At 40.3% G+C, this 16,378-nt stretch overlaps 1 pseudogene; it reads left to right on the forward strand.

Moving 5' to 3' along the window:
* Positions 1-598: 598 nt before the first annotated feature.
* Positions 599-5,223, forward strand: LOC129361406 (uncharacterized; annotated as a pseudogene).
* The last annotated feature ends 11,155 nt before the right edge of the window (positions 5,224-16,378 follow it).

Below are 16,378 nucleotides of genomic sequence, written 5' to 3' on the forward strand. Positions count from 1 at the left end.
CTAATATTGTGTATATCCATAGGTTTGTAATTTTGATATTTGACAAGTTTTATAATTTACTTTAAAGAGCTCATACAGTGAAAGACTTGGTTCATTTAAACTTTATTTTTCTCCATTTACATATGAAAATGTACAGATTAATTTGTTTAATTTGTGTTTTTTTATTAGATTTTAGAACAAGTTGGATTATGTATGATGTTTGCACCATTTGTGGAAAAGAGCTTAATCATATTTAGATGCCTCAGAAGAGTTTGAAATTAATTCTTGTATTTACAAAAAAAATGTTCGATGTCTATTAGTTATTTTGTAAACCTTTTTAATTATGTATTTTTCTTCTCATTACAGCTTTTCATTGTGCGAGACTGTGCGATTTGGAAATTTTCCACTGCGACCTGCTGCATCTCTACAACATCTTATTAACCCATCAATACATATTCAGAAAAGTTTCATCACATTTTAACATTCACACATTCACTACACACATATACCTAGTGCTACAACACTGTTTAATTTCATATATATTACTTCATTTAATTTTTCTTTGTAAATAAAAACACCTTTCCCCCGCAGTTGTCCTTTTTTACTGTGGTGTTACAGGATGCCACGTCGAGGACGACGCTCGGAGGCGGCGAAGGTGAGATGGAGGAAGCTGGAGAGTGTGCCGGTCGTCGCCAAGGTATATTAATACACACCGCAGAAATTTTTTAGTGTAACGGTAGTTCTTATTGTAGTTTTGACTTTAAACATGATTATAATCATTTCTGTGTTTACAGCCTGGGACACCACCGCTCGCACCCAGCGCTTGGAACCCGACTCGGTCCCCGCCGAAGAAGGTATGGCTATCATTTTACATTTTAGCAACTTATTGTTGAATAACATCATTTGCTTTACTAATTTTATGTATGTCTTTAGACGTCGCGACTGCTGGAGGGTGGCCTGCCCGACCAGGTATGTTCATGAGAAGTTCAGAATCATTTAATTAAAATAACCCAATCCAGTTATGTTTGTAATTCATCTAAACATTTTGTATTAATTCTTTTGCAGATGTCGCCTCCCGTGGTGCGCCAGGAGGAGCCCCGTGTGCAATCGACCTCTCCTGGGTCACGTACGTAGATAAAATCTTTGTTGTTTTGTTGTTACATTTTCAAAGGCATGAAAGCCTAATATTGATAAGTGCACGTCTCTAAACAGGCCGTGGGACGGCATCGCCATCGGGTCCAGACGTGGCCAGCCTCCCGGGTGACCAGACGGAGCTGCAAGTTGGTTCTGCCTACTGCTGAGGCTCTGGAGAAGAAGGTACTTTTTCTGTCCGTCTCATACACAAATATTGGATTGAATGATAAAATTCTATAAGCAAACTTAAATGTTTGTTTTTCTTTTTCAGTTTGCTCTTTTGGTTGGTGATTCCCATCTGCGTGCTATTGTGGATGGGTATTCTACCATGCCAAAGGGCGACTTCTCCTTAGGGGTGCTTGCATCCCCCGGGGCCTCTGCGGAAGAGTTGCGGCTTGAGGTGCTGGATGCAGTTCTGCCTCGGCCCCCCGAGGTGATCTGTCTTCTGGCCCCAAGTAACAACTTGACCGCCAGCAGGACCTTCGTCGAGGCCGGAGCGGCGTTCGGGGCTTTGTTGCGTACCGTCTGCAACCTCTCTGCTAATGTAAGTATAAAATCCACTGCATTTATTCATGTTGAAATATATCTGAAAACTTGGCATGTGTTAATTTGCTTCATGTTTTTGGATTGAAATTACAGGTGGTTGTTGTGGACTTTCCACCACGCCTTTGCGTGGAGGAAAGTGTGCAACAGCTGCTGCGGCAGGAGTTTCAACGTGTGGCTGCTCAGAGAAGTAAGTGACGTACAATTTGTGTTCAGACTAAAAATTAACTTACTTATCCTTTTGAATCTACTTTATTTCAAATTACTGCGTTGTTAGTGTGACTGACATTAAGAATGAAATTTTCCTTTATTTCTCTCTAGGTGTTCGGTACATCCCTGTCACTGAACACTTCCCGCTGAGCAGCCTAGCCTTGTGGAGCAGGATGGCGTAAGTTGAATTGATTTTTATAATTGTAAAAGTGTTGTTTAGGCGTACTGTATTTTATAAAAATGTATAACTCGTAGGTTCACCTGAGCGACCGTCCGGGGATGGAAGTCCTTTCTCAGTTGCTTCAGGCTGCTGTCTGCTCGCAACTTGAGTTAAGTGCACCGAAATCCCCAGCTCCTGCGATGTTGGCTCCTCCCCCCCCTGGGACGGCTTCCCCCCGCGGTGAGACGTCCCCTGCCCGGCTGGTTGTGGTTGGCGAGGTGGCTGCTCCGCGTCGTTCGGACCCCTTCGACTGGACTGTGGTTCGCCGAAAGGTACTAGATACATGCTTAGTTGATTTAAGCAAAAATTTAGCATGTTTAACTCAGTCCATGAATGTGTATCACTTTTTAACATGTCTGTTTTGTCCGCCCTCAGTCTACATTTGAACTTTTCTTTAAAGTGCAGATTATAAACAGTTTTTCAATTGTGTTGAGGAAATTAAAACTGGAGTTATGCTAAAATAATTAAGTCTGTTTGTAAAAAAATAAAAATAAGAAAAAATAAATCATGTAAATGTTAAAAACCACCTATTTTGAGAATATGAAAGGGAATTGGCTTACAAATGTAAAATATGAAATGCAATATGACATCCCTTTGTTATTTGAAATCTCCAAACAATAAGTATGGGCTTTATTTTGTTGCTAAAAAATGGGAGAAAGTTGTGCAAGAAATGGTGAAAAGAGCAACTGTGACAAGCGGGACCAGCGTAATGGCAAAAACGGTAAGATATTGATAGGTTTGACAGAAATCTGTGACACACATTTCATAATTAATACGTATTTTTTAGAATTGCATATATTTTATTGGTGCCTAAGGAAAAATTGCTTACTTTTGCCGAAAAGCTGGTTCGTCCAAATATTAGTTAACACAATTGAAACCATAAGGAATATAAAATTTATGGAAATGTATACATAACTGTGATATTGTAAGTAGTTTAAAAATGTGACTAAATATAAATACCTCGTCAAAATAACAAATGTGCACTGATATGTTAATCTATGAATGAAAACTTGACCGCTGACAGGACGGAGGTCAAATAGAATGAGTCCAGAAAAAACTTTCAGTAAAGAAACTCACTGTGTGGTCATTGTATATGAAACATTATGTACTAATAAATGTGCAAGAAAACAGGTTTGGTCTTTTTAACTTGAAGATAAGGAGGGAAACTTGCAGCCACAATCAGAGGCAGTAAAGATTAAGACGATGTTGATGGCAGTTTTATTAGAAATTTAGTTAATTTGAGTAATAAAGGTAAGAGGGCGCCTTGGTAGGGTAGAGGCAGGTACTCAGTGGTCCAAGGAGAGGAATGGTGGCACTGCGCAGCTGGAAGAAGCCGATCACCAGGGGATGAGGTAGAGCGACTCCCCAAGCAGCTTCCAGCCATTGTAAACTCCAGGAGTTAAGGTAGAAACCCTTTGTGAGTTTCACTGGAAAAAATGTTTTTCAAAACTTGAATTTTGTGTAACTCATGTATGTGTAATAATATATCCAAAAGGGAAAAAAGTGTCATTTCACACAGTTTAGGTTGTGCTGAAGAAAATGCCACATATAGCATTGATATGTTTTCTGTTGAGGAAATACAAAGGTAAAATCAATATTTGTTGGAAATGACTATACATGTATACCCTGGAACCAGGGGGTTTGCTGCTACTGAAAATACTTTTTCTTTGTTTACAGACATCGCGCGGTGTCCAGGTTGGTGATGGCTGTCCACACGCCACTGGGAGGGTGGTTGACCAACAGGTATGATTTTCTTCAACTCAAAGCAAAACATCTTGTGTTTTCAGTACAAATGAATCTGTTTTAAGCTATTTTTGTTATTTTACAGGAGACCTGCTGGATTCTTCCATCCCCCCGAATCCGGTGGTTCAGCCCAACGTTGCTGGAGGAGATGGACCGGATCGTTCCTGCGTCTGGCCGTGACGCTCCGTTACCTACATGTTCTCCCACGAGGAAGAAGGTATTTTATTTAATTTAAAAAAAATTATGATTTGAATTTTAATGTGCCACAGTTGGTTTTAACAATTATTCTTCTATTTTATGATTAGAAGACGAGTCCGAGGCGTCGTCCAATTTCTGATCCCTCCCAGCTGAATCCGGTGGAGCTGCAGGTGTGACACCTTTTAATATATCAAAGACTTTCAGTTAATGAAACGTATATGTTCACTTTGCACCAAATTAATAGCTTCTGTCGATTTATAGATGGAGGGAGCACCGAGAGAGACCACCACGCCAGCTCGTCGCCAGGCACGGAGACCGGTCCCCCGATGGACGTCCCCCGAGTCCTCTTCCGTGCCACTGGAGGACCATGTCCGGGATGGAAGCTGCCAGGTAACTCCTTCCTACCGTCTCAGTCACAACAAATGGGTGGAACAGTGCAATGTGTTGTGGCGAACGTTGGCATATGTGGTTCTGTGTATGACTCACATGAGCACAAAAGCTACAAATGGCTATTCAAAGTGAATTTATATATTTAAAATGTGTGTTTTCAAGTTTTTTACTTTGTGAGCATGCTGTTTTTTTTTTATTTGTACCTTTTTAGATTTATTAAATTGAATATAATTTCAAAATTTTTGGTTCTTACTTTTTTCAGACTGGCTAAAAAAGTGATCTGATGTTACATATTAATTTTGTAAAATACAGAATATTTCCATGTTCCATGTGTTTATAATTGATTACTCAATTATAAAATATGTTTACAATAGGCATAATTGGTGGTAGGTAATCATCAGGTAAATATTTGTATAAATATAATCTACTTTTATTTTTTCTTAATGTTACAGGCTGCTGCGCTGGAACCCGGGATCTGCAGTCCACCTGTCCTGTTGGTAAGTGCTACACATTCCCAGGCTGACAACAGGTATGCTGCATTTTCCCGTAATCACCAGTGCACATGCATGGCACTCACATTTTTGGCGTACCACAATGAGGGGTTGCAGTTTGACACAGTGTTGCTTGACAGAGTGATTGAAAAAGGAGACCAACTTTATGTCGGTGTTAAACAGCAACTGATCCGTGATGGATCATTTCGTGACAATCACTTAACGTTTGAAGAGATGCCTGAACATGTGCTGACAGATGGGAACATCTATGCAGTACACAACTGGTTTAAGGGTAGGTCATGTTTTTGCTGGTAACGGGAGCCCTCAAGGATCTCAACATTTGGGTTTGCCTCTTGCTCTGCAACTGGAATGTCTGTCGGAAAATGTCACCCATGCTTTTCTTTTGGTGACTCCTGAGTGCATTGCAGTTTTCAGGGACAGAAGCGGTCGATTTGGAGTTTTCGACTCACACTCAAGAAATTCCGCAGGTCTGCCCCACCCCAGTGGAACTGCAGTGATGATGACTTTCTGCAACCTGTCTGACATGGTCAACCATCTGCTGAAGCTTTTTAGAAACCGCGGCCCCAATGCCACCTATGAGTTTGTGCCAGTAGGTTTTGTCAGGACAATGAAGACCATTCTGAGGATCTGGCCTTTCAGAATATTTCACCTGGAGCCACAAAAGTAAATTCACCTATTTTCAAACCAGAGAGCACCTCTGAAGAAAAATGCCTCCTTGGCTTAGGAAAGTTGCAAACGTATTAGAGGAAACGATTCCAACTGTTCCAAATGTGTCAAAAGTTCCAAAAGCCAATAGAAAAAAAATTAGGAACAGGATCAAAACACAACAAGGAGAGAATGTATTAAATAAAATGAAACAAAGTTCATCTGAAAAAGAAAGATATTTCAAATCTCCAAAATTTAGGACTAAAAAGCTACAGGCCTTAAAAGAAACATACATTCTTCATCAAGCAGAGAGGAAGGATCAGTTAAAAGCTAGATATAGGACTGATGAATCTTTCCGGAAGCAACGCATAAATTACATTAAGTACAGATTCAACTTTGTCCACAGCTTCAGAGCCAGTCATAAAGCCCACATGGCTGAGTATATGAGTAAACGTTTCAGAGATGAACCTGCCTTTAGAAGCAGAAAAAAATCATACATTAGGAATCGATTCAGAGATGATCCGGTCTTTAGAAGCAGAAAAAAATTATACATCAGGAATCGATTCAAAAACAATCCAGTCTTCAGAAGCCAACACAAAAAAATTATGCGTAAATATATGAAGATGAAATATCATAGTGAACCTGGTTATCGGGTCAAACATAATGAAAACTGTGCTGCCAATAGAAGAGGCAAACTATCAAGAAAAGCACTTTCCACAAATTTGGCACTACAGCATGCTTTACGAATCAGAAGGAAGTACAGAAGAAATGTAGGCTTTCACTTTGAAACTCCACAGCCTTTAATGAGTGACGAAATGAAAGCTGCAATACAAAACTTTTATAAGAACATACAAAACGGACCGACATATGTTTGCACCGTGTGTCACAGAGCTCTTTTCCCCAATCAAGTAAAGCAATGTAAAAGAGATAAATATACCAAGAATATGCGTGTAGTAGCTGATTGTCTAACAGGTACGTATGTTCATGTGGAGCTGTGTGCTCAACCCCTTGTTCTGTACCTGAAGAGAGGATGGGGGAGTGGATCTGCTACACATGTGACACCCATCTAAGTAGAGGAAAGATGCCATCCATTGCGGCTGCCAATAACCTCCACTTGGCTCCTGTTCCCATAGAGCTTGCGGAATTGAATGTACTTGAAAGGCAATTAATTTCAAAAATTCTGCCTTTTGCAAAAATTGTTTCCTTGCCCAAGGGACAGCAAAGGGCAATACATGGAGCAGTTGTCTGTGTTCCTTCTGACATGGAAACTGTTGTAAACAGTCTTCCGAGGCCCCGTGAGGAAGCCCAGCTTTTACAGGTGAAGCTGAAGAGGAAAACCAAGTACAAAGGTTACCAGTACTTTTACACGGTCAACATGAAAAATGTGTTAGCTGGACTGAGGAAGCTTAAAGAGAGTCATCCGGATTACAAAGAGGTAAGTATAAATGAAAGCGCAACATTTGAAGGTTTTCAAGAGGATCAGCCAGTTGAGGACTCGGATACACAAGCAGAGGAGGCTGAAATGGATGCAGCAGCAGACCAGCAACCTGACCACATAGGGGCAGAGCATCAGGCACTTCGACCTGGTCTGATCTTGGACACCTGCATGCAGCCTCCGGACATAGCACAGGAAGTATTGTCATATGGAGAAGGAATTTTCAGCATTGCACCGGCCCAGGGGAATAAGCCCATCTCCTTCTTTAGTGTCCCGAGACTTGAAGCCAAGGCTTATCCTGTACATTTCCCAACTGGAGTAAATACGTTAGATGAATCCCGCCGTGTTGCACTTTCACCGAGTAGGTATTTCAATGTACGGCTGTTCTCAATAGATACTCGGTTTGCAAAAGACCAGAGTTACCTTTTCTTTGCTCAGTTTGTTACTGAAACTCAGATGGCCAATGACAGTATGTCAATTCAGACAAGAAAAGGGAAACCGAGCACCAAAGATGGGAAAAATATTTCCAGCAAAACGCTACAGGACAAAGAGGAGCTGGAAAAACTGATCCAGAATAAAGAGGCCACCCGTTTCATGCAGCCTTTAAGAGGAACTCCAGCTTATTGGGAAAAAGGATTACGTGATTTGCACGCCATGGTGAGGCAACTTGGAAAGCCCACTTTCTTTTGCACGTTCTCTGCTGCTGAAATGAGATGGCCAGAAGTCATTGAGGCAATCAAAGCTCAACATGGAGAGCAGGTAAGTTTTTCTGAGCTTGACTGGAATGCGAAGTGTGACATTCTTAGGAGCAACCCTGTCACCGTCATGCGCATGTTTGAAAAGAGAGTGGACGCACTGTTTAGAGACCTCATTCTTTCCCCTGCACATCCCATTGGACCAGTTGAGGATTACTTTTATCGTGTGGAATTTCAGGCCAGGGGTTCACCCCATATACATGCTGTGATATGGATTAAGGATGCACCTGAAATGGAAGACCCTGCATGTTGTGAGGAAGTCATAAAGTTCATTGATCGTTACATATCCTGTCAGTTGCCTGATGAAATCAGAGATCCAGAGCTCCACAAAATTGTAACAGAGGTTCAAATGCACAGCAAAAAACACTCAAAATCATGTAAAAAAGGTAATGTTGAATGCCGATTTGGATTCCCAAACTACCAATGGACCGCACCAGAATCACCGTCCCAGTAATTGACTTTGATCTGGAAATTGATGACAAAAAACCAAAGCAAATTAAGCAAAAAGGTAGGAGAAAGTCTAAAAAATCCAGATCACCATTCATCTCAAACCTACAAAGAGGGCGAAGAAGAAATTGAAACCAATTAGGGATTTACTGAAGGATGAAAAATCATCTTTCAGATTTGTCAGAGTTACTCCAGGCTTGTAACATGACCAAAGAAGAGTACATTGGCCACGTTGATGCTCTCACTTCTGGAATGGTGGTAATGATGAAACGTGATCCTAAAGATAGTTGGGTGAATGGGTACAACCCTGATCTTTTGCGTGCGTGGAATGCCAACATGGACATTCAGTATGTGCTTGATGAGTACAGCTGCATTGAGTACATGATGTCCTACATAGCCAAGCCAGAGCATGAAATGGCACAGTTCCTCAAATCGGTTGTTAATGATTTAAAAGCGACCAATGTTAGTGAACGCGATGAAATGAAAAAGATTATGCAGGCTTATTCAAAACAGAGAGAGGTTAGTGCTCAAGAATCGGTTGCGCGCACTTGTAGCCTACCTCTGAAAAAATCCTCGCGTAATGTTCTTTTTCTTCAAACAGATGAAGACGGTGTAAAAAATGAGCCTTCCAATGAGTAAACTTGTGAACATGTCTCCAGATGAGGAAAATGTGTGGATGGCAGGATTGCCGGAAAAATATCTAAACAGACCAGAAACATTAGAATTCGAACACATGTGCCTGGCAGAATTTGCGTCAGAATACCGCGTTTTATATGGTAATCAAATTCAAGGGCCAAATGCAATTCCCCTACTTAATGATGCAGGATTCATCCAGAAAAGAACGATGGGCAAACCTGCAGTTATCAGATTACTCGTTTCTCAGAGAAAAAAACACCCGAAAATTTTATAGACGGCTTCTAAAGTTATATTGTCCACACAGAAGAGATGAGGACCTTAAAACTGAGGAACACACAACCTACGAAGCGTTTTACAACAACGGTTTCCGTGGTAGATATCAGGTTAAAAAGTATGTGGATTTCAACCGCAAAAGGTATGAAGGGCAAGGTAAAAAAATTGACAAAATTATGGAAGAATTGAAAAAGCAAGGACCGGTTCGTAATGCCTGGAACACTTTTGCACCAGGTTGAATTGGACAATTTAGAATGCGCTGCTGAGCGTCCACCATTTGAAGAAGATGAAGAGCAAGACCCTATTCCAGATTACGAAATTGATGTCAATACTGGAGACATGCCAAAAATTGAAGCTCCACAATTGAGCCCTGATTTCATCAGACAAATGTACAGAAGTTTAAACGAGACTCAAGCATCCGTGTTTTACGCCATTCGCGATTGGTGTCTGAAGCGCGTCTGGGGTGACAACCCAGAACCTTTCTTTATTTCTTGACAGGAGGAGCTGGCTGTGGTAAATCTCATGTCATCAAATGTGTTTACCAGGATGCAACCAAGCTCTTGCGCCAGCTTCCTAGACTTCTTGATATTGGTGACATGTCCAAGCCCACTGTGCTTCTCACAGCTTTTACTGGTACTGCTGCGTACAACATATCGGGGAAGACTTTACATTCCATCTTGAAACTACCCAAAGTTTAAAACCACCATACAAGGGTCTTGGAAATTCATTGGATGAAGTGAGGGCAGTTCTTTCTAGTGTGGAAATCTTGATCATTGATGAAATCTCCATGGTCTCCAAAGACCTGCTTGCATATGTTGACTGGAGATTTCAACAAATAAAGGGGAACAACAGGTTCATGGGTGGGGTCTCTGTTCTGGCTGTGGGAGACTTCTTCCAACTTCCCCCCCTTGGACGAGCAAAACCTCTTTGTGTCGCCGAGGACGGCATGCTTGATATCTGGAATGAAAATTTCCAGATGATCAGCCTGACCGAAATCATGCGGCAGAAAGATGACAGAGCATTTGCAGAGCTCCTGAACCGGATTAGAGTTAAAGGTAAAACTGATTTGCTTAGTGACGATGATAAGACTCTTTTGATTCAAGCTGTTACTGAGCCCAAAGAGTGTCCTATGGATGTCCTACACATTTTTGCAACAAACAAACAGGTGGACACCCATAATGCAGCAGTTGTGGCTTCTTTAGGTGCAGTAACAGTTGACATCCAGGCAGAGGACTACAAAAGAATTACAAAGACAGGAAACATGATTAACTTGGGCTGTTGCATAGCAGGCAACAAGCGAGACTTGTCTAACAATATACAGGCTGGTTTGGGTTTTAGAGTAATGATAATAAGAAACTTGGATGTAGAGGACGGTCTTGTCAATGGAACATTTGGCACCATAGCTGATATTGTCACCAGTACCACAGAGGGAAAGACTAGCGTAAAGTTAATTGGACTTAAATTGGACAATCCTCTTGCTGGACATACAAAAAAGATTCGGGGTAAACCAGACGGCTTTGTTTATATTGAGAGATTTGAGGAACAGAGTAGCGTAAAGGGAGTGGTACGACGGCAATTTCCAATTAGGTTAGCCTTTGGTTGTACAGCACACAAAGTCCAAGGAATGACTATGAAGTCTGCTGTCATTTCTTTGAAGCGGATTTTTGAGCCAGGAATGGCATATGTAGCTCTCAGTCGCACAACTTCCCTGGAAGGACTTAAAATCATTGATTTCGATGAAAATAAGATCTACGCTGATGAAAATATTAAAGCAGCGATGGAATCAATGAGACCAGCATCGTTTTTGCACACCAGACACTCTTGCATTTTCAGTCAGGTCATCAGAGTGCAACATTAACGATTGTCCACCACAATGTCGAAGGCCTTGTCTGTCATTCTGAGGACATGAAACAACATCATGAACTCATGTTGGCAGATGTCTTATGCCTTACGGAGACTCATTTGTTTGGATCTTCTGTTCCAGCTTCCTGCCAAATGGAGGGCTATTCTTTTTTTTCACGGAAAGACATGTCTCCTACTCGAACAGAGTCGACATTGCCACCAAAGAGGGTGGGGGAGTAGCGACTTACTGCCGGAGTCTTCTCCAACCGCAGGAACGGAGATTCTTTAACGAGGTTACAGATCTTGAATTTAATGTTGTCAAAGTGGACACCCCAATCAGTGCAGTCATCGCGACAGTTTACAGGCCACCAAGTTATGATCTTGGAACATTTTTAAGAAATCTGCAAAGCCTCTTGGTTGGCCTGAATTCAATGGCTATTCATCCCATTGTCGTATTAGGAGACTTTAATGAGGACCTTATTCCTCCTGGGAAAAAAGCCATCAATCAGTTGTTTAGAGCCAAAGGGTTTATGCAACTTATCTCTGATCCAACCACAGAAAAACGTACTCTTCTTGATCATATTTACATCTCTCATCCAGAATATTGTGTCAAATCAGGTGTCTTGCAGACTTACTACAGCTATCACAATCCTATATACTGTGTGTTGGCTTCAGTATAAGTTGCATCTACAGGGGCTTGCAAAAGGAGTCATGTTCCTTTAAGTTTTCCATATTTTATCACATTACAACCACAACTATGGAAAAACAGTGGAGAGGAGAAGTATTTGTTTATTTTTGCAGGTATATACTAAGTAATACACACTTTTCAGTTTATTTGCAAAAACATAAGTCATATTTTTAAGCCTCCCTGGTAGAGTCTATTCTGGAGTCCTGGAAAGGACTCCAGAATAGACTGCCATGCAACTCCCATTTATTCATCAAGATGCTGGAGAATGCATGGGAGTTTATCCAAACAATCTACATGTGTTTTATGGACTTTGAGAAGGCATTTCACAGGGTCCCTCTGGGAACTTTGTGGGAGTTCTCCTGGAGTATGGTGTCCAAGTCCTTTGATACGGGCTGTAAGGTTTCTGTGCAACCTTACAGAAACGTGGTCTGCATTATTGGCAGTAAGTCAGGCTCATTTCTGCTTAGAGTTGGATTTTGCCGAGGAAATGAGCCCAACTCTGCTGACAATGCACACCAGTCTCTGACACCAGTCATATAGGGACCTAACAGCCTGTATCAAAGGACACGGGACCCCATACTCCCTTGCTCCCCGAAGGACACAGTCGAACTTCTTCTCCAAGTCCACAAAACACCTGTAGACCGGTTGGGCGAACTTCCATGCATCCTCCAGAACCCTGCTCATGGTATAGAGCTGGTCCAGTGTTAGATGACCAGGGCAAAAACCACACTGCTCTTCTTGAATCCGACTTTCGACTTTTGATGGCCCGTCCTCTCCATGAACCTCAAATAGACCTTGCGAGGGAGGCATCACACCCCCCGGTCCTCCTTTTTAAACAAAGGTTGTTAACACTGAATCAAACAGTCTCACTTATCAGAAGGATTCTACGTTATGGGTCTTTCATATTACATTTGGATGAAATGTATTTGTGGTTGCAATGTAACAATATGGAACAGTTCAAGGGGTATGATTACTTTGTAAGCACTGTACATCTTAACCCTGAAATCATGATATGAAATTCTTTTTGGAGAAAATGTTAGAATCTTTAGTCATTTTTAATGTCACTTTATTTGACTGTTTGCTTTTGTAGATACGACAGCGTGGATCGTTTTTTTGATCGTTGTTGCAGTGGATTTGATATGTATTTATTCATTGTACACATTTCTGAATTATGGTGTATGCTTATGGATTTTGTTGTAGGCATAAGAGATTCTTACACTTAGTGAATCTTTTCAATACTTATTTACTTATGTAGAAGAGGCTTCATAAACAGGTTTTGAACTTGCACATGAAACTTTGTTTGAGCTTTGTGAATACGAAAGTGGCTGATCTTGAAACACTTATCGGTTCACTGTCAGAGTAGTTGCTGGAAATGTTGCACCAGGGAGCAGTAGATAAGACAATCAGTTACTATACGTATATTCTGTTCTATTTGAAATTAAAATGATTTGAAATGGGGACCATAAAGTTTTCGCAATTTTTCTAATCCAGTTAGCATAAATTTGTCCCTTCAAATAAGCCTAAATTTTTTTGCGGAACTACGTTTTTATTCTTCACTGTTTGCGTCACTTAATTAAAGCTCTCCTTGTTTCAATCTCTCCTCAGTCACACTGAATTTTTTAATGCTGCAGCCCCCTAGTGGCTACATTATCTTCACTTCACAAGCAGGACAAAAGTTCGGCTCACTTTTGTCCTGTTGGACTCCCTCCACCTGGTGAGAATTTGTTTGGTTTTGGTGGAATTAACCCTTTGTTCTCCCAGTTTTAGTATGTTTTTTGCAGGGTTTTCCATGCAAACTACCCTTTGAGGCTGCCAAGAAGACAGAGAGGAAAAGACCTTGAGGTTTGCCCATAAGATGTAGAAAATGTATCTAAATTGTAGCAACCTTACAAGTTGTTACTTTTTTGTTGTTGGTAATAACTGTCTATTGATGGAATGACTTGTGTATTTTCAGTCCAGGAAATCATCACCTACTTCATGGACTTGGGCCTCATACAATCTGAGGAGATGGAGTTCTTGTTTCTTTGAATGTTCCAGGTGGTGCAATCTGACCAGGTAAGTACATAACAAATGAAGGCTAATTTATTTGCCAGTTTGGCTTATTTTAACTTGAGATTGATGACGTTGTATATCTAGGTTTGATAGGAGGAATCCAGTGGATGTATGCCCTTTTTTCTTGGGTCATATTGGTATTTATGTCTGTTAATCATTCTGAAATGTTTAAAAGTGTCATGAATATTAATTTGTTTTTGTCTGTTTTTTTATTTCAGAGTCTGTGATGTCACATAGATTGGATGCCAAATTAAAGCTTTGGAGCAGCGGTTGTTTCTTTTTTTGTTTTTTTTTTACAGTTGTAGATAGTTTTTCATGAATGTATATATTTAAAATAGTTTCGTGTAAGAATATAGTTTCAAATATGTTTCATGTATGTATATATGTATAATAGTTTTATATTTATGACAAGTGGATCATCGTGGCAAAGCCATGTTTCACTTGTGAGATTAAATCTGTCAGGCCTTACATTGACACTCAGGCAACAACCCTGAGTGCCACAAGGCCGGACAGGACACATGTAAATAAAAAAAAGATAGTTTTTATTGCAGAGACATCAAGTTCTGAAATTTATTGTAATCTTTAAATGTTGTAATTGTGGTTCATTGTAATCTTTACTTGTAAAAAGTTTGTAGAAATCTTTAATATGACTTCAATATATTTTTTTAAATTGTGATCTGTTGTGTGTGTGGGTTTTTTCATTAAAAAATTTTGTCACTATTATGAACGACATTCATTTGCCTTAAGTGACAATAGTCACTAATGTATACATTTAAAAATATTTTTTTGTTTTCAAAGAAAAATGAAAGAAATAAAAAAAATATTATTTAACTAATGTTATTATTGTATTATAATAATATTAATAGCATTTAGACTATTAAACAGCATTTAATATGCTATTTGATAGTCGGTTAAATAGCATTTAAAATGCTATTTAATAGTCTAAATGCTATTAAATAGCATTTAATAGCAAAATGCTAATTAGCCAAAATTAGCATTTTGGCTAATTTTAGCTTGTGCACTAATTTTAACATGTTAGTCAACATGCTTGTGATTCTCCACATGCTTATAATTTATTAAACCTGGGTATTGAAATGTATGGAAAAACAGACACAATTGAAGGTGCAAATTTAAAAGAAATCAACAATTAGTGGAAAAAGATTAATGGAATCACTTTCAAAGTATATATTTCAGAACATATTGTAATGATGCCAACACTGCAGCTGTAGTCCCATCAAACAGGGTTTATTAGAAATAAGAATAAGAGCTGCTATTATTATGGCTGCAGCCCCTAACAAACTGGTTCACTCCGTGACAGCGTAGCTGGAAACCGAACGCTCAACCGCCCTGCTGCTCCCACCCCCACCGTCATGACAGACCAATCAAGTGTGAGTGGAAGTCAGCTGAGTCAGAGGAAGTAAATAACGCTACATGTAACAATAAGGAACACATTGTAACTTATAACACATAACCATGTGGAACCCAGCAGAACTAAAACAGAATCGTTTCAATATTATTACCCAATGAAAGAAAGGGATCTTTAAATTGAGAGCGATGTGCGGCATGTTAATTAAGCTACTGTATGGCTGCTGTGCGTAAATGCTAGTTGCTTTTTTTTTCATAACACACTAGAGAAACACATCTCAGTGGGAACAGTGTTGTTCTTCCTTTTTTCCAGTGCATCAAAGTCTGGAGTTAGTTTTGTTGTGGCAATTCTCAGAACAGATCTGAGGTGTTGGTCAGTTAACCAGGATGTGTGACGGGCTTTGTTGATGTTCATGACGCTCTCAAGTCTGCTCACACATGAAGGTGAAGCAAACAATGCCAGCATCTTCTGCGGCATCCACCGGAGGTTTTGGAAATGTGGCTTCGAAGCATAAAAGTCTTTCAGTTTAAGAAATCTGAAATTCTCTTTGAGACGGTGCCAGTCTTCAGTCTAACACCTTGCTGTGCAAGCAAAGCAAAGCATTAGCTTTAGCCTTTTACCTTAAATGAGGTATTAGCTATTTCCCTCACTTATCACCCATGTTAGTATACTGCATGGAGTAAGCCAGGCTTGTGACTCTCCACATGCTATTGATGACATTGCAGCGTTCTTTAGCATGGATGCTAATGTTTAGCATCAGAACTCTGGGTCCAAACGACGGGCACACTTTGGCAGGGCCCCGGTTAAATTTCTTCAGGAATTTCTAGTTTATTCTTTATTTTCTTCCGCCAGCCGGAATGCGGCTCGTACCGCTGCGAGCCCACCCACAAAAGTGGTATCAAAACGTGCGGCTCGTTCCCGGCATTGGAGCTATTACTTTTGTGGGATTCGGAGTTACGATAAAAAAGTAAAAGCGAAAAACCATCAAAAATTTTTGTCAGTTAGAAACTGCCCAAACTAGAGTGTAATCAACGTTTCGTTAGAGTGTGGGAAGCAGTGCGATTCTGACCCCAAATAAATTTTGAAATCGCCGTCACGCCCACAAATATCGCCCTATCGGTATGAAACTCGGTCATAACATAGATACGCATGCCTGCTCCGGTAAAATGTTTTCAAAATTTTTCTAGGGCTTATGGTTTTCTGTCTAGGGCTTCAGAGCAAAGTGATGCGACAGGATTTCGACTCGCTCAGCCAGGATCACTTCCATGTATTTCTGAAAATGTCAGACCTCAGCGCACACCATTTTTATC

Source organism: Poeciliopsis prolifica, unplaced genomic scaffold (genome assembly GCF_027474105.1).
Source record: "Poeciliopsis prolifica strain line A6 unplaced genomic scaffold, Auburn_PproV2 SCAFFOLD007, whole genome shotgun sequence".
Classification (NCBI taxonomy): domain Eukaryota; kingdom Metazoa; phylum Chordata; class Actinopteri; order Cyprinodontiformes; family Poeciliidae; genus Poeciliopsis; species Poeciliopsis prolifica.